The sequence below is a fragment of the Salvelinus alpinus genome, chromosome 9, assembly GCF_045679555.1.
Source record: "Salvelinus alpinus chromosome 9, SLU_Salpinus.1, whole genome shotgun sequence".
NCBI classification, from domain to species: domain Eukaryota; kingdom Metazoa; phylum Chordata; class Actinopteri; order Salmoniformes; family Salmonidae; genus Salvelinus; species Salvelinus alpinus.
In genome coordinates this window covers 43900613-43926012 of record NC_092094.1, presented here as the reverse complement: position 1 = coordinate 43926012, position 25400 = coordinate 43900613, and the positions used below count along the sequence as shown (strand labels likewise).

General features: G+C 41.9%; 1 protein-coding gene across 1 annotated transcript in view; it reads left to right on the top strand.

Annotated features, from left to right (window-relative positions):
- The first annotated feature begins 2271 nt into the window (after positions 1-2271).
- Positions 2272-25400, top strand: part of plxnb2b (plexin b2b) — a 183347-nt gene continuing 160218 nt past the window's right edge. Inside the window, exon 1 of the mRNA XM_071326347.1 lies at positions 2272-2815. The gene's annotated coding sequence lies outside the window, so the exon portion shown is untranslated. The remainder of the gene's footprint in view (positions 2816-25400) is intronic.

Here is a 25400-nt window from a genome sequence, read left to right as displayed (position 1 = left end):
TAGCGATATCAATATTGGTCACATAGTTATTAAATATGCACTGCTATGACGATTTCGCAAACCATACATCCATTATAACAGAAGCACTGACAAATCAAATATCCATTTCTGAAAAAAAGCAACCCTCCCACCACATGGAGTCCCACCCACCTCATAAAGTACAGCATCAATACTTTACATGATACTTGCGGTCACTTGAACACATGCACTGCAATAAGGAACCAGCAGAGTGCACTCTATCCATATGAAAAACCGGTTCTGAAGTATGCTACTGACCTACAAGTCTTGGTTAGACCTTGTCTGAACACTCAAGAAGAGAGGATGAACTCCCTGACTTCATTACTAACATTGTGTGAATAGAATAATTTCTCCTCTGGTAAATGACTGAGCACACAGGAGACAAGAAATCGAGTGCCGCGATCCCCTTTCACTCCTCTGCATGAGTAAAAGGTCTGACTGTCATTTGTTACACATCAATTACACATGAACACTATCATCATACAGGCAACAGACAACTTGTTCCTTATTTAATGGTTGATCCTATTCACATGAACAGTTTCTCTATTCCAATTGGGAATGAATTCAGCCTGGTCGTCGGGACCTCTTAGTGTGTGAGCGCTGCCCTTGGTCTGGTCATATAGCCTACTTCAAAGACACGTTACTCCTGAACCCTTAGACAAACAGGTCAAACATTGTAAACTCAAGCACCACATAGATAGCAGATCTCTCGCTCTGCTTGGTTTGCTCTCTACATTCTCTTAGCTGTGCTTCTTGAGTGTTCAGTTTCTGCTCTGAGAGTAGTGTTCTGTTTGTCTCTCTCGCTCTGTCTCTCTGTGTCTGTTTACCTGACACTTGTCTGGCATGGCCTAGATTCTCCTTGATCTCATCAGTCAATGGGAAGACTTGTGAAGGCCATCTCCCCCATCTCGCTCTGTCTCTCTGCTGCATCTCTGCCACTCTTCTGGCTGTGTCAGCAGTAAGGGGCTGACTCATTCCCCCTCAATCCCATAGTCCCTCGGGGCCCATCGGGCAAAGACAACACGTCGCTCCCCCAGACAGACAGACTCATTTGCATGGCCATAAATCACTCACAAAACTGACACACACCCAGACACAACAAGGAGTTTGTTTGCATCCCAAATAGCACCATATTCTCTATATAGTGCACTACTTTTGACTAGAGCCCATAGGGCTCTGGTCAAATGTCGTGCACTATATAGGGATAGGGCGCCATTTGGGACGTAACCTATGACAGGGCCACAAAACTATTATTACTCTATGTACCAAACTGCAGTGTGGGATGATGCTCCAAGGCAAGAATACAAACTATTCAATGGAAGATGTTCATGGTGGTGGTGTGTTGACTACGCTGATCTGGTTTCAGTCTCATGCTTTTAGCCCTGACTGGAATGCAGCAGTATGCAGGAGATGTGCGTTTGGAAAGGTGAGGAAGCCTGATAGTTTCTTCAAGGTTTTCTAATGTACAACTGTGCTTGATGCAACCTTACCTTTTAATGGTGAAAAGACAATTCGGCCACTGCTAGTAACTGCACTGGCTTGACTATTTGATTATACACAGGTAGCCCTAGGCTTGATGGAGTCAATAAAACATAAGAATAACAAATGGTTTCATCATTCATCATATGGGTTCTAAATCTAAACACTGTCTGACAATTTCATTACCTTCAAGCTGCGCATAGCCAGGTCTACTACACAAGGAGCCTGTAGTGAACTACCCCACTGAGCAAAAACTTGTTGATTCAACGTTGTTTCCACACAATATTATATTTGTTTAATTATGCGATGACGGAAATCTGATTCGATTTACACAAAGTAATCAACGTAAGGGAATTTCGACTTGTTTTCACCCTACTTTTAACCTAAATCCAATAACATGGTGACAATTTTTGTTGATTTCACATTAAATTCACGTTAGTTCACGACGCAAACCAAATATAAATAAAAAACTAGACGCTGATGTAGCCTAACAATAACGTAGCCTAATAAATGTATGTGATTGAAGAATGCTTTTGGATGGTTTGAATGTTTCATTGGTTTCAGAATAGATTTTATTCCACCCGAGGAATGGAACGGCCCTAATCTCCCTTTAGACATTAATCTGAAATGGATTAAAATAAAAACCACTTTAAGATTTGCATGAAATAGCAGCCGAGAAGGGACTGCTTTGCCATACTGAACGTGAACTCGCATGCACGAGCTATTCCAATCCCTTCCACTCCAAATCCTTCCAAACCGGTGGCGACGGAAGAGCACATTATACTACTTGCTCCTTCGTTTTTAATGATATTGTGTAACCATTGCATGGCAGTCTGTGATCTACAGGCCAAACGTTTTTTTGCGTTTTGAAAGGGGGAGGAGAATAATCCCTCTCTTTTCCCGGTCGATTTTGCGTTCTACCTCCCTGCGCATTTTCCACTCGCCTATAATTTCCTGGTTCTCAAACGCAATGTCACCGGGGGCGGATGTGAGCGGATCTCACAGGTGTGTCCCTTGCCAACTGAGCCATAGCTCGAGAAGAATCACACCTGGGATCACCATGTGATCCTGTACCTGGGCGTGGAGAAAGTCCTGGACTCTTGTTGAGTTGTCCGTGTCGTCTTTCAGTAGGAATTGTCAACCAGTGCCCCCTTGTATTTCCTACTGAACAGTGCCTTTCTCTAACTCTCCGCGCGCTCGGGAAGATAAAATGTGAACTTTACATGCATTTTGCTTGGGGACTTATTTTACATTTTTAGGGGGACTTTGAAATCTGGACAGCTCCGTGTTAGTTTCCGGCAACTACTGTTCTTCCAAGGTGAGTTTACGTGATTGATGTTCTACCTTTATAGCCACGGACAGTGTCGGTCTGTTCTGTTCTGTCTATTTATTATGCACATGTACAAGCAAATGTGGGTCGGTTAGAATATACCTCCCTGTATAATTCTGTGTGTGCGTAAAGATCTGATGAATTTCTTAGCGCGATGTTAGTAGTGTATGTATTACTTTAACAGCTCCGTTGTACAACAGCCATGACACGAGGGACAGAAACGCATCTTTTTGTCATTTGTCTTGACACTAAAAAATAAAAGTTCGACCACAAATTAACATATTGATCGATACCCGCTACATAGTGATTGATTGGCAGTAATTTATTTGTAAATCTACCCGTTTGTCCTCCAGCATTATGAAGTGATGCAACTGTATGGAAATAAGGATTTATTGGTGAACCCGAGTTAGGTTTGAGCATAAACGTCAGTATTTGCAGTTTAAACACGTAATGGGATTTATATTCACTTAGTATAGTTGTATGATGGGCTACTTACTGTACAGTGCTGAACCCGCCCATGTCACTTGTATGAGTCGAGATACAGTCCAACCTACAGTATATTTCCTTACCGGTAATTTGCACAAAGTGATCCATGCACTATTAATGAATTAAAGGTTCACTGTAAACTGACATCTGCCTAGATCCTTGACCACCAACTTTCACAGGCTTCATTAGTTTTTCATATGTAAACTATACTTTGGTTATGGAAACGTTACCACTGGGCTGTTTTCTGCGCCTCTCTTTCTCACAGTAATGTGAAGACAGAATAATGGCCCTGTCAGTCCATAAAATGTAGAGCAGTTGGTCAGTCATCATTCTCTCAACCAGAAACATCTCCCCTCACACACATAGACAGGCAATCTCAGTGAGCCTGACCATGGGCTCCCAAGTGGCACGGCGGTCTTAAGGCACTGCATCTCAGCGCTAGAGGTGTCACTACAGACCCCGGTTCGATTCCAGGCTGTATCACAACCATGGTGTGATTGGGAGTCCCATATGGCGGCGCCCAATTGGCCCAGCGTTGTCCGGTTTTCGCCGGGGTAGGCCGTCATTGAAAATATGAATTTGTTTTTAACTGACTTGCCTAGTTAAATGAAGGTTAAATAAAAATACATGTAAAACACATCTCTGAGTCTGCATGTGAGTTAGCGTGTGCAGGTAGCTACTGAAATAAATGCCTTTTTTATGTCTTGATTGGGACTAGTAGTCTTTAATGCCCGTTTGTAGTTTGTCTTTGCTGTGAAGAAAATGTAGAAATCATTCAGGGACTCGACTTACATTTGAGAGGTAGAATACACAAGGTGCAGTTTTGAAATGTGGTTGTGCATCAACAGTCACCCAATTAGCCCATGTCAGATTTTTTTTTTAGATTGGTAAATTAGTCTAGCGGCCAGCAATCTAAACATGTAGTCAGCATGGTCAAATTACCGACCGGCGTGGGGCCCATTGATTATCTGTTATCATATTAAAAATGACAAACATTTGCCTACACCCTATGGCAAAATGTGTAGAATTGCAGGAAATTAGCTGTAAAAGTCCAAATTTCTCTCCGCCCCATGGCAAAAGAAGTAGAATTGCATGAAATGTGTTATAAAATTGCAAAATCTTCTCTCCACCCAATTGCAAAATGTGTAGAATTGCAGCAAATTTGCAATAAAACATATATATATATATATATCTTTTTGCTGTAACGAGGAGGCTCGCTAAAGGGTTCTGCTCACAAGGTATGAATGTGTGTAGGCAGCCACTCATGATGAGTTCCATTTCTTTGTGGCCCCAACCCCCATCAAAGTTGCCCATCCCTGATGTAGACAGTAGCCCCATTCATGTTATCCTTGAATCTCCTGAGTAGTGCTGTCAGTTCGTGTCTCTCGGTCCCTGGCCCCGGTACTCTGCTCTGCTTGGATCGCTCACTGTACAGCCATGTTTTCTATCTAAATCGTCATTTTATTCCCCAGTCCCACATCCATCCTTGCCGACCCATCCATCACGTACAGACCTACTGTACATGGGATGCTCCATCTACTGGGGATTATCCCCATTAAATTACATTAAACAAACGTGCTCATGGTGGAAATGGATTAGTCTGAGTGGGGGGTACACCGCTCGGGGGTAAGCAGGAAGGATGGCCGGGTGGGGTGGGCAGAGGGAGGTGTGGGGGGGGGGGTAGCCCCCGAACTCCTCAAAGAGCAAGGCTGAGTTTTCAATAAGGCCATCTGCTCATAGGGACACACACGGTGAGGCAACCTAAAACCAGGTCTCTCTCTCTTTCCTTCTCTCTCTCTCTCTCTCTCTCTCTCTCTCTCTGTTTTCCACAATGCCTCATTCAGGGTTTATCTCTTCCTCTCTGAATAAATAGAGACACCTTATCAGTGTGGAGGAGAGGAGAGCGACTGGTTTGTGATACATGTTTTCTTCAACTCCGCACAAGGATGAAAAAGACAAGCATACCACTAGGGCTGCCCCAGTTTAGTCGACTAGTCAATTGTTTGGTCGATAGGCTGTTGGTCGACCAATATTTTTTTAGTCGAGCACTCACAAATATATACAGTGCATTCGGAAAGTATTCAGACCCCTTGACTTTTTCCACATTTTGTTACGTTACAGCCTTATTCTAAAATTGATTAAATAGTTTTTCCCCCTCATCTATCTACACAGGTTTTTTTATATGGCACATGAGACACCTGTCTGATTCACTCTGAGTGGATTAATCCATTGTGGATGCCACAGGGATGGCACAACAGTATCACCCGTAGTGATTATAGGTGTGGACACGTTAGCAGTGAGCACAACCTGGGCTACACTTTTAAAAGTTTTGGTTTATTTCGTTCTATTTACGAGTTGTCCCTTTATTCATTGTCTTTTGTTTGGAGCGCTCCGGTCAATCTTGAGTAAGGACACGCACCTGATTACGCATAGAAGTAGGCCTAGTCTACCTGGCCTGCGTGCAAATGTAGACCTATAAATGTACCCATTTGGGGATCTGATACTATTTCTGATTGTCTTAACTCACCACCACTGTGGAGCTTCTCAAAGTCATTTTTTCTTCGCCTCAAACAGCAAGTAAACAAAGTCTGTTTTTACATCCATTGAGAATGACAATAGTTCCTTCAAAGAAACCTATTTGAAAAATATTTCATCTCTCTCTCTTTAGATAAAGACTTGGCATGAAAAGGGGGAAAATGTCATGCTCTGATCCAGTGGAAACGTCATAAAAAAGGCCTACCTGATTACTTCTTATTCCTTGCGCAAATAGCCTACAGCTGTGTCTTCTGAGGGCCCAGAATATTATATACAATGTTGCAAGTTTGCTAGCATGCTTCAGCCTGACCAAGTTGAAAGTTGATGGAATGTTTCAAGTTCTTTGGCTATGCATGGCCTGTCTGCAATGTGATTTATGGGATATTTATTTTTATCAGGATATTTTCTACCTGCATGCTGCAATGTTTTTATTTGTTGGCTTTATGTAGGCTATTTTTACATATTGGCAATGGCAATAGAAGTAAGTTTTAGATTTGTATCATTTTCATTTAGATAGAATTTTGATTGACCACATGACATTGATTTTGAGATATGAAGACTTAATTATAAATGAACTAAAACTGCATATGCAAATCATAACTGGCACAGAGCACACTAGAAATGGTACGATAAATTAGCACTTCAAATGGAAAAGGTTGCCGATCACTGGTGTAGTCTATTACCGGCAACTTTAGGGGCATAACGGAAGAATCTGAAAAGGCCAGCGGGAGGAGGAGGGTCAGGAACAGGGTTTTTTCTTCTGGCTAGACTATATTGATTTCTGACTCGCACTTGAGTCATTTGAATCTTCATTTTTAATCACAGTGCTTAAACCATCAGTGAAGCTCAGTAGCCTACATATAGTTGCTTTTATTCAAAACATAGGGTGCGTCTATATATTATTATTTTTATTTTTTTAACCGACCAATCGAGTCGGGGACAGCCTTAATTCATCACAGATGCTCTTTTCATTTTGAAGATGGCACACTTCTCATAACTGGGCTGGGGGTTTTGGTATTGTCATCAAAGTCAAATCAAAGCTTATACTGTATCCAACACAAGACATACAAAAGAACTCAGGGAATAGCCAACATTACAACATGCATGAATTGCATGAATTGCATAATAAATATCGTAATAGCGTACCTATGTTTTTCCAAAGTGACTTTGTTTAATTCCTCATAGCTTCCCTTATATGTAGTCTATGTCAGTAGTCCTTTTAGGACATAACTGTTCAGTATAGACTTTCTGAATGTTTTTTTGTTAAGTCAGAACCCTCTATCCAGATAGTTTAGTCTGATGTTCAGCTGGTATGCTTCTGGTATGTGTTTAAGGTCATATTTAGTTGAATATGTCCATCCTTTGTCTCTTTGTTTGCATTCTGCAGGATTACAGACCTATTAGTTTAATTAATTTATATTAAAGCAAAGCCTTAATCCTGGTAAGCAAGGTAAAGCCTGTCCCCACCACCCCACCTCAACTCACCCCAAAACCAGTCTGCTACTCCAGAGCATCTCATTGTGATGACCTTAAATGTTCCATACCAGTAATCCTTTTTCCAAATGGGTTTCAATGGCATTTCAACAGCTACTTGTCATGGTTCTTGTACAACATGTAGCCTATTTCGTTCTTTGTCTATCAGAAGAAGGTCTACACTTTTATTTTGCTGCAGTGATGGTGATGGGGAGGGTAGTTGTGGGTGGGGTAGGGATGGGGGTGTCAGTTTGGCTTTAATTCAAGCTCAGGAGAATAGAGATTTCCTTCAGATTGGAGATTGTCTTTTTTATGGCGGGAGGATTATCCTGTGATGAGGCGGCGTCATGCTGAGGTGGTTCTGTGATCCCATCCCTTAGCATTTGTGGCTGCCACCCATCCCTTGTCTTAATGCCCTTGGCCTTAATGGCCCCATCCCAAACCTATCCCCTGCCTCCTATCCTCTCCCCTTCAATCTCTGTCATGTTGCTGCCTTCCGCTCGTTTCGGTTCGGCTGGCGCCTACTCCCTTAATAAAAGACCTTTGCTTGAAAAACAATTTAAAAAAGTGTCAATAGTACTGTTTGTCCATCTTGAGATGCCGTAGCCAGTATACACTTCCTCAAAATAGTCAGATAACTCGAAATCTGTCATAAATGTTTGTTTTTGCTGAGGAGATCTAAGTCGTGCAATTTTACATCTAACTAGGATGTTTGCTGCAGTATTTCTGCAGTGGAAAAAATAGCATTAAAACGATTTGTCTCTCGTTGAATGACCACAAACACTTAATTGAAGCATCCCTACTGTTGACCAAACACAGCCGAAGCTTTATGCCTCAAACTGAATAACACTGAATCACAGAAGAAGCTCAGTAAAGAAAAATATCTCTTGTAAAATTAGGGATAATCCAAAAACACCAAAAAAAGACTGTTTACTGAAGTATTTGCAGATCATTTTGGTTAGTGGTTGTAACACAGAAATGCATGCCTATACACCACATACACTCCCCTACATATTTATTTGGACAGTGAAGCTAAAACCTTTAATTTGGCTCTGTACTCCAGAATTTTGGATTTGAGATCAAATGTTTTATATGAGGCGACAGTACAGAATGTCACTTTTTATTTGAGGGTATTTTCAGAAATATCAGTTTTACCGTTATAAATGCACCTTGTGTATCTAGTCCCCCCCCAATTTGAAAGTGTCATAAGTATTTGAACAAATTCACATATAGTCTATTACATTTGATCAAAATTGTTGTATTTGGTTCCATATTCCTAGCACGACATGACTACATCAATCTTGTGACTCTACAAACTTGTTGGATGCATTTGCAGTTTGTTTTGGTTGTGTTTCGGATTATGTTGTGTCCAATAGAAATGAATGGTAAATGTCATTTGTTATTTTGGAGTCACTTTTATTGCACATATAATAGAAAACGTTTTTGAACACTTGCTACCATGATTATGGATAATTGTGAATAACAATGAGTGAGAGTTACAGAAGCACAAAGATCATGCTCGCAAAACTTGCTAACCATGCTAACTCATAATTATTCATGATTCATTCATGATTAGCCATAATTATGGTAGCATCCACATGAATGATTAGCCATAATTATGGTAGCATCCACATTAATGATTAGCTATAATTATGGTAGCATCCACATTAATGATTAGCCATAATTATGGTAGCATCCACATGAATGATTAGTCATAATTATGGTAGCATCCACATGAATGATTAGCCATAATTATGGTAGCATCCACATGAATGATTAGCCATAATTATGGTAGCATCCACATTAATGTAAAGGTGTTCAGATCGAAACCTATTCGGTAACACTTTAGTTGAAACCCAGTGTCATAACACATTTTGACACAGTCATAATCATGTCATAATATGGTCATAACACTGTCAGGACCCATGTATTTACACCTGTTGTGACATACAGTACCAGTCAAAAGTGACACACCTACTCATTCAAGGGTTTTTTCTAAAAATTTTGTATTTTCTACATTGTAGAAAAATAGTGAAGACATCAAAACTATGAAATAATACATATGGAATCATGTAGTAACTACAAAAGTGTTAAACAAATCAAAATATATTTGAGGTTCTTCAAAGTAGCCACCCTGTGCCTTGATGACAGCTTTGCACCCTCTTGGCATTCTCTCAACCAGCTTCATGAGGTAGTCAACTGGAATGCATTTAAATTAACAGGTGTGTCTTGTTAAAAGTTAAATGGTGGAATTTCTTTCCTTCTTAATGCGTCTGAGCCAATCAGTTGTGTTGTGACAAGGTAGGGGTGGTATACAGAAGATAGCCCTATTTGGTAAAAGACCAAGTCCATATTATGGCTACAACAGCTCAAATAAGCAAAGAGAAATGACAGTCCATCATTACTTTAAGACATGAGGGTCAGTCAAGAACTTTGAAAGTTTCTTTAAGTGCAGTCGCAAAAACCATCAAGCGCTATGATGAAACTGGCTCAGATGAGGACCGCCACAGGAAAGGAAGACCCAGAGTTGCCTCTGCTGCAGAGGATAAGTTCATTAGAGTTAACTGCACCTCAGATTGCAGCCCAAATAAATGCTTCTCAGAGTTCAAGTAACAGAAACTTCTCAACATCAACTGTTTAGAGGAGACTTTGTGAACCAGGCCTTCATGGTCGAATTGCTGCAAAGAAACCACAACTAAAGGACACCAATAAGAAGAAGAGACTTACTTGGGCAAAGAAACATGAGCAATGGACATTAAACTGGTGGAAGTCTGTCTTTGGTCTGATGAGTCCAAATTTGAGATTTTTGGATCCTACTGCCGTGTCTTTGTGAGACGCAAGTAGGTGAACGGATGATCTCCGCATTTGTGGTTCCCACCGTGAAGCATGGAGGAGGAGGTGTGATGGTGTTGGGGGTGCTTTGCTGGTGACACTGTGTGATTTATTTAGAATTCAAGGCACACTTAACCAGAATGGCTACCACAGCATTCTGTAGCGATACGCCATCCCATCTGGTTTGCTCTTAGTGGGACTATAGTTTGTTTTTCAACAGGACAATGACCCAACACACCTCCAGGTTGTGTAAGGGCTATTTGACCAAGAAGCAGAGTGATGTAGTGCTGCATCAGATGACCTGGCCTCCACAATAACCCGACCTCAACCCAATTGAGATGGTTTGGGATGAGTTCGACCACAGAGTGAAGGAAAAGCAGCCAACAAGTTCTCAGCAAATGTGGGAACTCCTTCAAGACTGTAGGAAAATCATTCCAGGTGAAGCTAGTTGAGAGAATGCCAAGAGTGTGCAAAGCTGTCATCAAGGTAAAGGGTGGCTACTTTGAAGAATCTCAAATATAAAATATATTTTGATTTGTTTAACACTTTTTTGGTTACTAAATGATTCTATATGTGTTATTTCATAGTTTTGATGTCTTCACCATTACTCTACAATGTAGAAAATATCAAAAATAAAGAAAAACCCTTGAATGCCTAGGTGTGTCCAAACTTTTGACTGGTACTGTATATTGTGTTATTTTATGTTACGTTTGTGCCAAGTTATTTCAGCTGTTATGACATATTATGACATGGTGCTGGGTGTCAAGTAAAGTGTTACCACATATTCTATTCTTATTTAAATTCCAAACGGTAATACAGATACAGTGCATTCGAAAGTATTCAGACCCTTTCCCCTTTTCCACATTTTGTTATGTTACAGCCTCATTCTAAAATGGATTAAATAAAACAAATCCTCATCAATCTACACACAATACCCCGTAATGACAAAGCAAAACAGGTTTTTTAGACATTTTTGCAAATTGATAAAACATTTTACGTAAGTATTCAGACCCTTTGTTATGAGACACAAATTTGAGCTCAGGTGCATCCTGTTACCATTGATCGTCTTTGAGATGTTTACATAACTTGATTGGAGTCCACCTGTGGTAAATTCAATTGATTGGACATGATTTGGAAAGGCACACACCTGTCTCTATAAGGTCCCACAGTTGACAGTGCATGTCAGACCAAAAACCAGTGAGGTCGAAGGAATGGTCCGTAGAGCTCTGAGACAAGATGGTGTCGAGGCACAGATCTGGGGAAGGGTACCAAAAAATGTCTCCAGCATTGAAGGTCCCCAAGAACACAGTGGCCTCCATCCTTCTTAAATGGAAGAAGTTTGGAACCATCAAGACTCTTCCTAGAGCTGGCCGCCTGGCCAAACTGAGCAATCGGGGGAGAAAGGCCTTGGTCAAGGAGGTGACCAAGAACCTAATGGTCACTCTGACAGAGTTCCAGAGTTCCTCTGTGGAGATGGGAGAACCTTCAAGAAGGACAAGAATCTCTGCAGCACTCCACCAATCAGACCTTTATGGTAGAGTGGCCAGACTGAAGCCACTCCTCAGTAAAAGGCACATGAAGGCCCGTTTGGAGTTTGCCAAAAGGCACCTTAAGGGCTCTCAGACCATGAGAAACAAGATTGTCTGGTCTGTTGAAACCCAGATTGAAGTCTTTGGCCTGAATGCCAAGCATCACATCTGGATGAAACCTGGCACTATCCCTAGGGTGAAGCATTGTGGTGGCAGCATCATGCTGTGGGGATGTTTTTCAGCAGCAGGGACTGAGCGACTAGTCAGGATTGAGGGAATGATGAACGGAGCAAAGTACAGAGAGATCCTTGATGGAAACCTGCTTCAGAGCACTTAGGACCTCAGTATGGGGTGAAGATTCACCTTCCAACAGAACAACGAAACTAAGCACACAGCCAAGACAACACAGGAGTGGCTTCGGGACAAGTGTCTGAATGTTCTTGAGTGGCACAGCCAGATCCCAGACTTGAACCTATTCAAACAACTTTGGAGAGATCTGAAAATAGCTGTGCAGCGACGCTCCCCATCCAACCTGACAGAGTTTGAGTGGATCTGCAGAGAAGAATGGGAGAAACTCCCCAAATACAGGTGTGCCAAGCTTGTAGCGTCATACCCAAGAACACTTGAGGATGTAATCGCTGCCAAAAGGTGTTTCAACAAAGTACTGAGTAAAGGGTCTGAATACTTATGTAAATGTAATATTTCCAAAATTTCTAAAAAAAATTTTTTTGCAGTGTCATTATCGGGTATTGTGTGTAGATTGATGAGGGGGAAAAACGAGGGATGCACAATATATCTGTAAGCATATCGGAATCAGACGATATTAGCTAAAAATGCCAACATCGGCATCGGTCCGATGTCTAGTTTAACGCCGATATGCAAAACCGATGTCAAAGCTGACGTGCATACCTATATAACGTAGGTAGATGACGTAATGTCTTTATGGGGTGGCAGGTAGCCTAGTGGTTGGAGCGTTGGGCCAGTAACTGAAAGGTTGCTGGATCGAATCCCTGAGCTGACAAGGTAAAAATCTGTCTTTCTGCCCCTGAGCAAGGCAGCTAACTGACTGTTCCTCGGGCGCTGTGGATGTTGATTAAGGCAGCCCCCCGCACATCTCTGATTTAGAGGGGTTGGGTTAAATGCGGAAGACACATTTCAGTTGAAGGCATTGTTGTCAACTTCTCCCCCTAATGATGCCACGAAAAATACAGAGCTACACAGAACAAGAGCAGAAAAATACTAAGCGCACACTTCCAACAACTAAACAAGTTCAAGTCGAGCAGTCATTTGAAAGAGTAAGAAAATTTCAGCGAGACAACTCAAAGGCGAAATCCGGTAATAATGTAATTCATTGCCCTTGACAATCAACAGTTCTCTGTCATGGAGGATGTTGGCTTTCGCCGACTGGTCAAGCTCCTCGAGACCCGATACACACTACCAAGTAGGCGCTATTTTTCAGAAGTTGCCCTACCGGAGTTACATAGTATTGTTGAAACGCACATCTATGAGCTACTTGGCGTCACTGCTATTAGCTTCATGACTGACATTTTGACCAGCGATGTCAGGCCCCATGAGCATGCTGAGTCTGACAGCACAGTGGGTCGATTAGAATTTCGTACTGAGGAAAGCCGTATTGCATGCTCAAGGATGTGCTGGTTGTCATACCGCTGTCACACAGCAACTTGGAAACATGAACACACTCCTAGTGCCATTTGAACAACTGACTCGAGAAATAATCAAATCAACTGCGTCTGCAGCAGACGTGATACTCTCTGTCATGGCCTGCTCAACAAAACTGCCGACACAGACCGTGGGGTTCAAACTTGCAAAATAACTTGAGGCTGTGAACAAGCGATTCAGTGACATTCTCTCTGAGCCTCTTTACTGTGTCGCCACCATGCTTAATGCTAGGTACAAGGACCGCTACTTCGATGCAGACAAGAAACAGGGTTTACGTGAAATGTTACTGACACAGTGACAGTGCGTACCGAGGAAGAGAGGCCACGGACAGACAGACCTGAAACTTCACTGCTTGACATCCTGGTTGAAAATGAACAACGAAACAGCACACCAAGTAAGTGAAAGGTAATGGGGACACATTACTGGTAATGGGGACATAAGTCAATGTCAACAAAATAACTTTTTGGTCGTGTGTGTGTTTGTGTTTGTTTCAACGATTTAACTACAAGAATGCTTAAGGCCGCAAAAATTTTAAATATTGGTTATCGGGTCTTGGCATCAGGGTTTTCGGCAAAGAAAATATCGGATATCGGTATCAACCAAACATGTCTTATCGGTGCATCCCTAAAAAAAAATTCATTATATTTTAGAATAAAGCTGTAACGTAATAAAATGTGGTAAAAGTCAAGGGGCCTGAATACTTTCCGAATGCACTGTATGTATGAAAATACCCTAAAATGAAAGGTAACATTATGTACTGTGGCCTCATATAAAACATTTCATCTCAAATCTAAAATGCTGGAGTATAGAGCCAAATTAAAAGTTTCAGCTTCAAGTTCCAAATACATACGTAGGTGAGTGTAGCCCCTGACATTCCATCCCCGTTGAACTCAGTTACAGCTGATAACAAAGCCACTGTGCTAATGACAGGCCTAAGATGGGAGATCACATTCACTCTCACGGTTCCTCAACGACAGCTGGCTGCTCGGCTGGGCTGTCTCTCTGCTGTGTCCGCCTGCGGGGGGCTGGGGGCAGGGGCGTGCCTCCCTCTGTCTGTACTGTACACCCCTCCCCACCATGCTGCTCAGTGATCCTCCCTAGTTCCTACCACCCACCCTCACACAGACAGAGATTCAACACCATCCAAGGCTTTCCCTCCTCTACTAGTGACTCTCCTAATACTGCAGGGTTCCGCTTCAGCCCTTCGCCCTCACCATTATGACCTGACCCAAATCCGGCCGGGTTCACTTTACCCCTCAAACAACCTTGACACTCTGTCTCAACCAACACTGCTTTTATCCTATACCGATGCTCTCCACAGTGCTCTCAACCTACACATGGCTCTCCACACCACTTCTCATCCCATGCTGATTCTCGAAACACTACCCACCCTCCAACTCTGACTACTAGGATCTTTACCTTCAACTATTCCGAGTCTGTCTCTCCCCACAGTCTCACAGGGGTTTTCATATGAGTCAGACTCCGAGAGAGAATGTGTGTAATTCTGTACAGTACACATGTTCTGCAAAGAGATAAATGATTTGTGAGAGAATGAGAACTTAATTGCTTGACTGAGAAGTTGTACATTGTTATGCGCCGGCAGTGAGAAGTACTAATATTTCACAGGGATAGAGCCAAGGGAGATACTTGCTATGATATGAGGTGTGGTGGGAACTGGGGGAAAGGGAGGGGAAGACTATTCAGAATGTCAGCCTATATGAAAACACGATCTTCACTACTCATCTAATAGGCTGAATTAGGAACGTATACTCCCCTACATATTTAATGTATTTGAACAGTAAAGCTACAACTTTTAATTTAGCTCTGTACTCCAGCATTTTGGATTTGAGATCAAATGTTTTATATGAGGCGAAAGTACAGAATATCACCTTTTATTTGAGCATATTTTTATACGTCTGTTTTACCGTTAAGAAATTAATGCACTTTATGTTTCTAGTCCCCACATTTGAAGGTTCCAAGTATTTTGCCATATTCACTTATAGTGTATTACGTTTAATCAAAAGTTTGGGATTTAGGGCCTCCCGGGTGGCGCAGTGGTCTATGGCACTGCATCGCAGTGCTAGCTGCGCCACCAGAGTCTCTGGGTTCGCGCCCAGGCTCTGTCGCAGCCGGCCGCGACCGGGAGGTCCGTGGGGCGACGCACAATTGGCATAGCGTCGTCCGGGTTAGGGAGGGTTTGGCCGGTAGGGATATCCTTGTCTCATCGCGCTCCAGCGACTCCTGTGGCGGGCCGGGCGCAGTGCACGCTAACCAAGGGGGCCAGGTACACGGTGTTTCCTCCGACACATTGGTGCGGCTGGCTTCCGGGTTGGAGGCGCGCTGTGTTAAGAAGCAGTGCGGCTTGGTTGGGTTGTGCTTCGGAGGACGCATGGCTTTCGACCTTCGTCTCTCCCGAGCCCGTACGGGAGTTGTAGCGATGAGACAAGATAGTAATTACTAGCGATTGGATACCACGAAAATTGGGGAGAAAATGGGATAAAAAAAAAAAATAATAATAATAAAAATAAAAAATAAAAATAAAGTTTGGGATTTCGTCCAAAAGTCACTACAAACTTGTTGAACGCATTTACAGTTTATTTTGGTTGTGTTTCGGGTTATGTTGTGCCCAATAGAAATGAATGGTAAATGATGTATTGTGTCATTTTGGAGTCACTTTTATCATAAATAAGAATAGAATATGCCTCTGAACACTTCTACATTAATGTTGGATGCTACCGTGATTTCAGATGATCATGAATGAATGTTGAATAATGATGAGTGAGAAAGTTACAGATGTACAAAGATCTTGTCCCCCAAAACATGCTAACCTCTCACCATTACCAATAACAGGGGAGGTTAGCATACCCGCAAGACATGCTAACCTCTCACCATTACAATAACAGGGGAGGTTAGCATACCCCCAAGACATGTTAACCTCTCACCATTACAATAACAGGGGAGGTTAGCATACCCCCAAGACATGCTAACCTCTCACCATTACAATAACAGGGGAGGTTAGCATTTTGGGGGGGGGTATGATCTTTGTTCCTCTGTAACCTTCTCACTTATCATTATTCACGATTTCCCCTGCGCCCACTCCTCCTGGGCCAGGCATTCCTCTCTTCTCTCTCACCAATGAGTAACCAGATTCATTGAGGGACTTTTATTTAGAAGAAAACTCTGCTGCTGGAACATAACATCACTTCCCCCCCTCCGCTGACTGCTTAGTTCTCTCTCGGTTGTTACACGCACTGTGGCAGTGTGTGAGTGACTGCACCGGGTAAAGTAGTTGTTCTTGGCGACAACAACGTACGTTTGAGTAAAAAGTGTATGAATGTGAACTTTGATATAGAACAAACGTGAGCAACCATAAGCTTTCTCCTGGCTAGTAGCTAGTTAGCTTTAAATTTACAGTTGAGTCATTTTTAGCTGTGTCAGGTTTTATCTAACTAGCTAACGCAGGGTCGTTCTGGCAGTGTGAAAAACTGACAGTGAATGTTTTGAAGACAAGAATACTTGCTCGCTACAAATAACTTGCACAATCACTGCTAGGCTTATCATAGGGTCAAGGGTCAAGGGGCAAGTTAGCAATGGATGTCACCAAGCAAGGAGCTAAAAAAATAGTTTTTTCAAAGGAGTGCAAAGGACTGTAAGTAAGTTCTTGGCAACTGCCCGCACACCACCCCTGGCAAACTAGCTGGCAAATATGAGTGCTTAGATGTCTTTAATGTCATCACGGTGATTATGGGTCATGAAGGTGTGTTCCATGTGTTAAGTCTGTTTGACATTATCATGATCATGGCAGGAGACTGACAGCCATGAATAGACAGACAGGCAGAGAGGGAGAAGTGCCTCTCCAAGCCGATAGAGTTCATAGACTGATGATCTGTCAGTGTGAATCAATCAGAATTATCATATATGATCTCTGATGACATTATAGCAGCTTAAGTCTAGAAGGTGTATTGCATATGTTAACATCATGCAGGAGAGAGGCAGCCAATGACACCCACCGACAGACAAAATCAAATAAAATGTTTTTGGTTGCATACACATGTTTAGCAGATGTTATTGCAGGTGTAGAGAAATGCTTGTGTTCCTAGCTCCAACAGTGCAGTAATATCTAGCAATACTCAACCATATACACAAATCTAAAAGTTAAATAATGGAATTAAGAAATATAGAAATATTTGGATGAGCAATGTCGGTGTCCAGAGTTTATATATATATTGTCACGCCCTGACCGTAGAGATCCTTTTTATTTCTCTATTTTGGTTGGTCAGGGTGTGAGTTTGGGTGGGCATTCTATGTCTGGTGTTCTATGTTGTTTATTTCTTTGTGTTTGGCCGTGTGTGGTTCTCAATCAGAGGCAGCTGTCTATCGTTGTCTCTGATTGAGAACCATATTTAGGTAGCCTGTTTTCCCACTGAGTTGTGGGTGATTATTTTCTGTTTAGTGTTTGTCGTCACCTTACAGGACTGTTCGTTTGTCGTTTTTGTTGTTGTGTTCAGTTGTTTTATTAAAATAATGAACACTTACCACGCTGCACCTTGGTCCTCCTCTCCTTCTCCCGACGACGAAGGTTACATATATATATATACATATACGCTCACATTGTGTATATATATATATCTATATTAGACATTATGGACAGTATGTGGATAGAATATATCTGAAGAATATGTGGATGGAATAGTATGTGTACAGCAATAGTTGAATAGGATGGACTTGACTAGAATACAGTACACAGTACTGTATATATGAAATGGGTAAAACAGTATGTAAACATTATTAAAGTGACCAGAGATTCCATGTCTATGTACATAGGGCAACAGCCTCTAAGGTGCAGGGTTGAGTAACTGGGTGGTAGCTGGCTAGTGATGGCTATTTAACAGTCAGATGGCCTTGAGATAGAAGCTGTTTTTCAGTTTCTCGTCCCAGCTTTGATGTACTTGTACTGACCTCACTTTCTGGGTGATAGCAGGGTGAAGAGGCCGTGGCTCGGGTAACGGAGGTCATTGATGACCTCAGCCACCCGAGTAGAAAATATTATGTTAGGATTCTGGACAGAGTATGTAGAGCAGCAGTAGTACAGTGTCTTCAGAAAGTATTCACACCCCTTGACTTTTTCCACATTGTGTTGTGTTACAACCTGAATTTTTAAAATGGATTAAATTGAGATTTTTGGTCACGGTTCTACACACAATACCCCCATAATGTCAATGTAGATTTATGTTTTTTGACATTTTTGCAAATTAATAAAAATGAAAAGCTGAAATGTCTTGAGTCAATAAGTATTCAACCCCTTTGTTGTGGCAAGCCTAAATAAACAAGTCACATAATAAGTTGCATGGACTCTGTGTGCAATAATAGTGTTTAACATGATTTCTGAATGACTACCTCATCTCTGTACCCCACACATACAATTATCTGCAAGGTCCCTCATTCGAGCAGTGAATTTCACACAGATTCAACCACAAAGACCAGGGAGGTTTTCCAATGTCTCTCAAACCCTTGAATTAGTAGGTGTGTCCTAACTTTTGACTGGTACTGTATGTAAATGAGATATTACTGTATTCATTTTCAATACATTTGCAAACATTTCTAAAAACATGTTTTCACTTTGTCATTATGGGGTATTGTGTGTAGATGGGTGAGGGATTTTTAAATTTAATTTAATCCATGTTGAATTCAGGCTGTAACAATGTGGAATTAGTCAAGGGATGTGAATCCTTTCTGAAGGCACTGTAACAGCCTGACATGGGGGAATTCAGAAAAATACTAGGAAATGAATCATACAGTAGCAGAGAAAGAGTTCAAAATGGTTGTTTAATTGAATATATCCACATTAAGTCACACTGGTATTCAGTACAGTATGAATGGCCCTCAGACTGATTGGACTACCAGAGTAAGTGCACCTCTGCAAGGCCCCCCTTATCCTTGTATATTTGCCCATTTGTAAGTTAAGATTTGTCTCTATCCTTTTCAGAAAAAGTATCATGGCATGCCCCAAGGCCCCCCTAGGAAAATGTAAGAGTCACTACTAAGCCCCTTTCTCTCTCTCCCACATGCCCTAGTCTAGCTGCTAGTTGAACTGACAGGCTGACACACAGACAGACTGGATGGGCTTTAGATTCTGCCTGCTGATTGGAGACATCATGTCATCATGGCTGCCCACCCAATGCACTGGCATGAGTTCATACAGATGCTCTAGATGGATGGAAAAGGAGGGATTTGAAAACTCTGTCAGGGTCACCTTCATTCTTTGCAATATTAATCAAATGATTTCTATTCCGGAGTCGTTTTGGAGTGAGAAAAGAGAGGGGGAGAGATGGAGGGAGACTAATTCATTTTGTGCTTTGGTAATTGAGCGTGGGAAAGTAGGGCTAGTGAAATGCTATCCATTTAAGTCTTCAGAGGAGAGGAGTCACTTATGCCTGTTTGCATCAGCGTGATGTTGACTGAGAATGTTAGGCCCAACTCTGCTTTATAATGAAAAGAGGACCATCGGATCTCTCCGACTTTTGAGTGTAATGAAGATTAGTTGACGCATCATTTCAGTGTAAATTGAATACACTCTCATAGGAATTGACGGATGGATGATATGTGGCTTTCTTAAAGAGATTTGGGCATGGAAGCAGACTTAAAGTTAACAAATAATTGAAAAACTACACAACCATTCACTCTTTCTGTAATGCCATTTTTACAGCTTTTGTTTTAGAGTGACGCTTAGAGTTTAATACTATCTCAGGCTGCACCGGAGGGTGCGATACATTTGTACCCACGTGAGCAACGTCGCAGTTATTCCTGGAAACGGACTGATTTCCTTACGCCAAGATCATTTTTAATCAACACCTCCACTATACAGCTAATATGAATTCCAGCGGTTTCCTGTTAATGTGGTGAAAGCTGTTGGGTATTGCCTTCCTCGTGCTTATTTTTTTGTGTGCTCACTGGGCGATTAATTATGAAGTAGTAAGTGGGCCGCAGCCAGCCAGGCAGCCAGGCAGGGCTGGTGTTGTGCGACAGATACAGGAAGGGTCAGTGCACTGGCAACGGCTGGAGATGAAGGTCATTCCAAACACCAACCAGAGAGCTGGAGAGAACGGTAGAGCGAGAGGAACTAATGGAGAGAGAGATTGAGCGAGAGAAATGGAAAGAGCGAGATGGAGTGAGATAGACTTGAGACTACTCAACTGCCAAGGTGAGTGTTAAGGAGATGTGGGGTCAGTCAGTTTGTGCGAGGTTAAGTTTAAGTTAAGTTTATAATGTAGTGCATCTATGGTTGTGGATGATACATTTATTGGGATTCCGAAATTATTGACACCTTTGATAAAGATGAGCAGAAATTACTGTATAAAATTCAAATACTGAGCTATATTGTATGCAAAAAAAATGCAAATTAGGTTATTTTATACTAATAGAATTGCTTTGAGAAATAAGTTTTGTTTTTAACAAGTAATACTTTTTTTTCCTCAAAAAGGTAGGGGTCAAAATGATTGACACCCCTGTTTTCAATACCTTTCAATATTTTACCTTGCGAGGATAACAGCACTAAGCCTTTTTCTAAAATGTTTTATGAGTTGGATAACACATTGTGAGGGATCTTAGACCAGTCCTCCATACAGAATCCTTCCAGATCCTGACATCCTTTATCTGCCCTTATGGACTGCCCTCTTCAATTCAAACCACAGGTTTTCAATGGGTTTCAAGTCCAAAGACTGAGATGGCCATTGCAACATTATTATTTTTCGGGCAATTAACTATTTCTTTGTGGATTTTGATGTGTGCTTGGGGTTATAGTCTTGCTGGAAGAAAATAGAGCTCTTTGGCCACGTACAGCAGTGGTGGGTTTGGTGTCGAAATGAGAACGCCTAAACAGAAAATAACCCCATACCTACTGTAGTATAGGGTGGTGGATCTTTGATGTTATGGGACTATATCGCTTCCACTGGTCCTGGGGCCCTTGTTAATGTCAAAGGCATCATGAACTTTACCCAATACCAAGACATTTTATCCAAAAATCTGGTTGCCTCTGCCAGGAGGCTGAAACTTGGCCGCAGGTGGATCTTCCAACAAGACAATGACCCCAAGCACACATCAAAATCCACAAAGAAATTGTTAATTGACCACAAAATAAACATTTTGCAATGGCCATCTCAGTCTCTGTGGTTTGAATTGAAGAGGGCAGTCCAGAAGCGCAGACGAAGGATATCACGGATCTGGAAGGATTCTGTATGGAGGAACGGGCTAAGATCCCTCCCAATGTGTTCTCCAACTCATAAAACAGTTTAGAAATAGGCTCAGTGTTGTTATCCTCGCAAGGGGAGGGTGCTAGAGTATTGAAAACAAGGGTGCTAATAGTTTTGACCCTTGTCTTCTTTAGATTTGTTCCTTGTTAAACAAAATCTCTTACTCTGAGAAGTTGTAGTAGTGTAAAATTATTATTTGAGCATACAATATAGCTCAGTATTTTTTGCTCATCTTTGTCAAGGGATCCAATCATTCCAGACCCCATTGTACATACAATGCTGTGAGAAAGTATTCACACCCCTTGACTTTTTCCAACCTGAATTTAAAATGCATTTGATACTGGCCTACATACAATACCCCATAATGTCAAAGTAGAAATATGTTTTCCGAAATGTTTACGAATTAATAAAAAATGAAAAGCTGAAATGTCTAGAGTCAATAAGTATTCAACCCCTTTGTTATGGCAAGCATGAATAGGTTCAGGAGTAAAAATGTGCATAACAAGTCACACATACAATTATCTGTAAGGTCCCTCAGTCGAGCAGTGAATTTCTAACACAGATTCAACCACAAAGATTAGGGAGCTTTTCCAATGCCTCGCAAAGAAGGGCACCTATTGGTAGATGGGTCAAAAATTCAAAAAAAGCAGACATTGAATATCCCTTTGAGCATGGGGAAGTTATTAATTACACTTTGGACGGTGTATCAATACAAAGAGTCAATACAAAGATACATGCGTCCATCCTAACTCAGTTTCCGGAGTGGAAGGAAACCACTCAGGGATTTCACCATGTGGCCAATGTTAACTTTAAAACAGTTACAGAGTTTAATGGCTGTGATTGGAGAAAACTGAGGATGGATCAACAACATTGTAGGAACTCCACAATACTCACCTAAATGACAGAGTGAAAAGAAGGAAGCCTGTACAGAATAAACATATTCATAAACATGCATCCTGTTTGTAACAAGGCACTAAAGTAATACTGCAAAACATGTGGCAAATAAATGAACTGTTTGTCCTGAATACAAAGTGTTATGTTTGGGGCAAATCCAATACTGAGTACCACTCTCCATATTTTCAAGAATAGTGGTGGCTGCATCATGTTATGGGTATGCTTGTAATCATTAAGGACTGGGGAGTTTTTCAGAATAAAAAAGAAACGGAATGGAGCGAAGTCCTAGAGGAAGACCTTGTTGTCTGCTTTCCACCAGGCACTAATTCTCCTTTCAGCAGGACAATGACCTAAAACACAAGGCCAAATCTACACCGGAGTTGCTTACCAAGAAGACAGTGGATGTTCCTGAGTGGCTGAGTTACAGTTTTGACTTAAATCTACTTGAAAATCTATGACAAGACCTGAAAATGGTTGTCTAGCAATGATCAACAAACAACTTGACAGAGCTTGAAGAATTTTGAAGACAATAATGGGTGAATGTTTCACAATCCAGGTAAGTAAAGCTCTTAGAGACTTACCCAGAAAGACTCAGTTGTAATCACTGCCAAAGATGTTTCTACAAAGTATTGACTCGGGGGGTGTGAATACTTAAGTAAATTAGGTATTTCTGTATTTCATTTTTGTAATTTTTTTTAACAAAAATGTTATAGTGTAAATGGGTGAGATTTTTATTTATTTAATCGGTTTTGAATCCAGGCTGTAACACAACAAAACGTGGAAGTCAAGGGGTATGAATACTTTCTGAAGGCACTGTATCTGTCTCTTATGCTAACTTTCTTGTCAGCCTTCTTTATCAGATCTGCATTTCTCTCTGCTTTACCCTCCTGCCTTTGACTTTTTTTCTCTCTCGTTTCTCTCTTTTCCAACTCTCTTTTTTTCCCCTTCCCTCTAGTTCTCGGTGTCCCTGTATTCTGTGTGGATATTAATCTTCATGTTTCTAGCCCCAGGCGTGGATCTATCTCTCGAAATGCAGATCTGTGGGGGTGTCACCATAGCTGTGTGTCTAGGGTGTCTGTGTGTGCCCCCCAGCCTCCCTCTCTTGTTCAGAAACAGTACTGATGAAATGCATTATTCCACACTGACTCATCATGTAACCATGGGACAGGCGCCAAAGCCCCACACTCTGGTTTCACCCCAGCACGTGTAAAAACAAGGAAGATTGCAGAGATATTTTGTCTGCGTTTGCATCTTACGAGCTAATTCAAGTCTGGGGCTGGTTCTGCATTTCACTGAGTACAAGGTCTTACGGGTTTATCGCGTGCATCTTGTTCAGATTAGATCTGTGATGTTCTGCTAACTTAACCCTTCCACGCGGTTTGTTTGTGTCACCCAGAGGCAAGACACGGCATCTCCCAGTGTAGCCCTTTCATAGAGTTGTGTTAACAGTTCATTTCCCCTGTATGGCTTTTCTGCTTTAGGCCAAACCAAATGACTGACCTTGCTCCAGGTCATGACATCACAGTCTGTGCCAGATGCCCCCAAAAGAATGCCTAGCCCTAAATATTTACATGCTCACACAGCGTATACTTGCACGGACTCACACAAATACGCACACAGTACCAGTCGTCTCTCTTTAATAACAAGCTCTCACAGTCTCACTGCAGAATTAGACGTTCATCCACATCATCACATTTCGAAGTTGCTCCAAACGTCAGATTTCAAGGTGTTTTTGTTGCTCCTGCTGCTCTATATCCTTCCCCCTGCTGCTCTATATCCTTCCCCCTGCTGCTCTATATCCTTCCCCCTGCTGCTATATATCCTTCCCCCTGCTGCTATATATTGTTCAATTTCTCCAAATGTCAAATTTCAATGTTAAGGGTTAAGTTTTGGCGTTCATTCCGAAGGGTTAACGTTTGGGATAGGGTTAAAACAAAACATTAAAAACCAGTGTCCATGACTGGGATCAAACAAGCAACCTTCTGCTGCAAAGTCATGGGATTACACCCATCTGCTGCCCCTGTCCACAGCACCCAAGCAAAACCCAAGCCCACTTGCTGGTAATAGGGCTCACTGTTGCCCCTAGTGGCCGGTTTTTGAAAGCATTTCCAAAAATCCTCAGGACATGGATAGATGTCCAATTTCGACATCAATCTTGAACGATCTCCCTGCTCTTTAAGTCTGAAGCATCCCTCTGATGCTGTTGGCTTCCTGTCTCATCTGATCCCACGTCATTGATCTCTCAGACTCTCAGCTCTTTAATTACACTCATTAGCTAAGAGGAGTGCTGCTTCTGAGGTTAGAGCACCTTATTACGGAGACCTTGTCTTTGCTTTCCACCCCACCAACCCGTCTGCCTGCATGCTACTGCTGCTGCCTCTACCTTTCTGGAAACAACCAGCGTATGCCCCAGCACTTACAATGTTTACAGCAAACACAATGCCAAATTGGATCCCCAAATCGCTACCCTCTCCAATTCTTTTTTTTCTCCATCCCTTTTTCAATTGGATAAGGGTGAAGTGAGTGCAGTTCCAATAACAGATTGAAGCAAAGTGGGGTGTTAAGGCCGTGTCTGGCGACAGTTGTGATTGGTGGACTTGAACAGATTGGAGGACTGACCTAGACAGTGGAAGTATCTATTTACCACTTTGATGTTTCCATCAAGACTTCTAAAGATGGGACTGAATGACTTTCTCTGGCCCTGACTTTCTATGGGCCTGTTGTGCCTGTCTGGGTGCTATGGGGAAACTGACTTTTACTGACAGGGCCATCCTTTACCGCTCCTTCTTCTTTTGCGCCTTCCCTTCCGTGAATTTTATCTGCCAAGTGGTTTTCTAGGCAGTTCTCTTCTGTTTCATTTCCCTGTTTGAGAGCTGTCTTGATGTCATCACACAT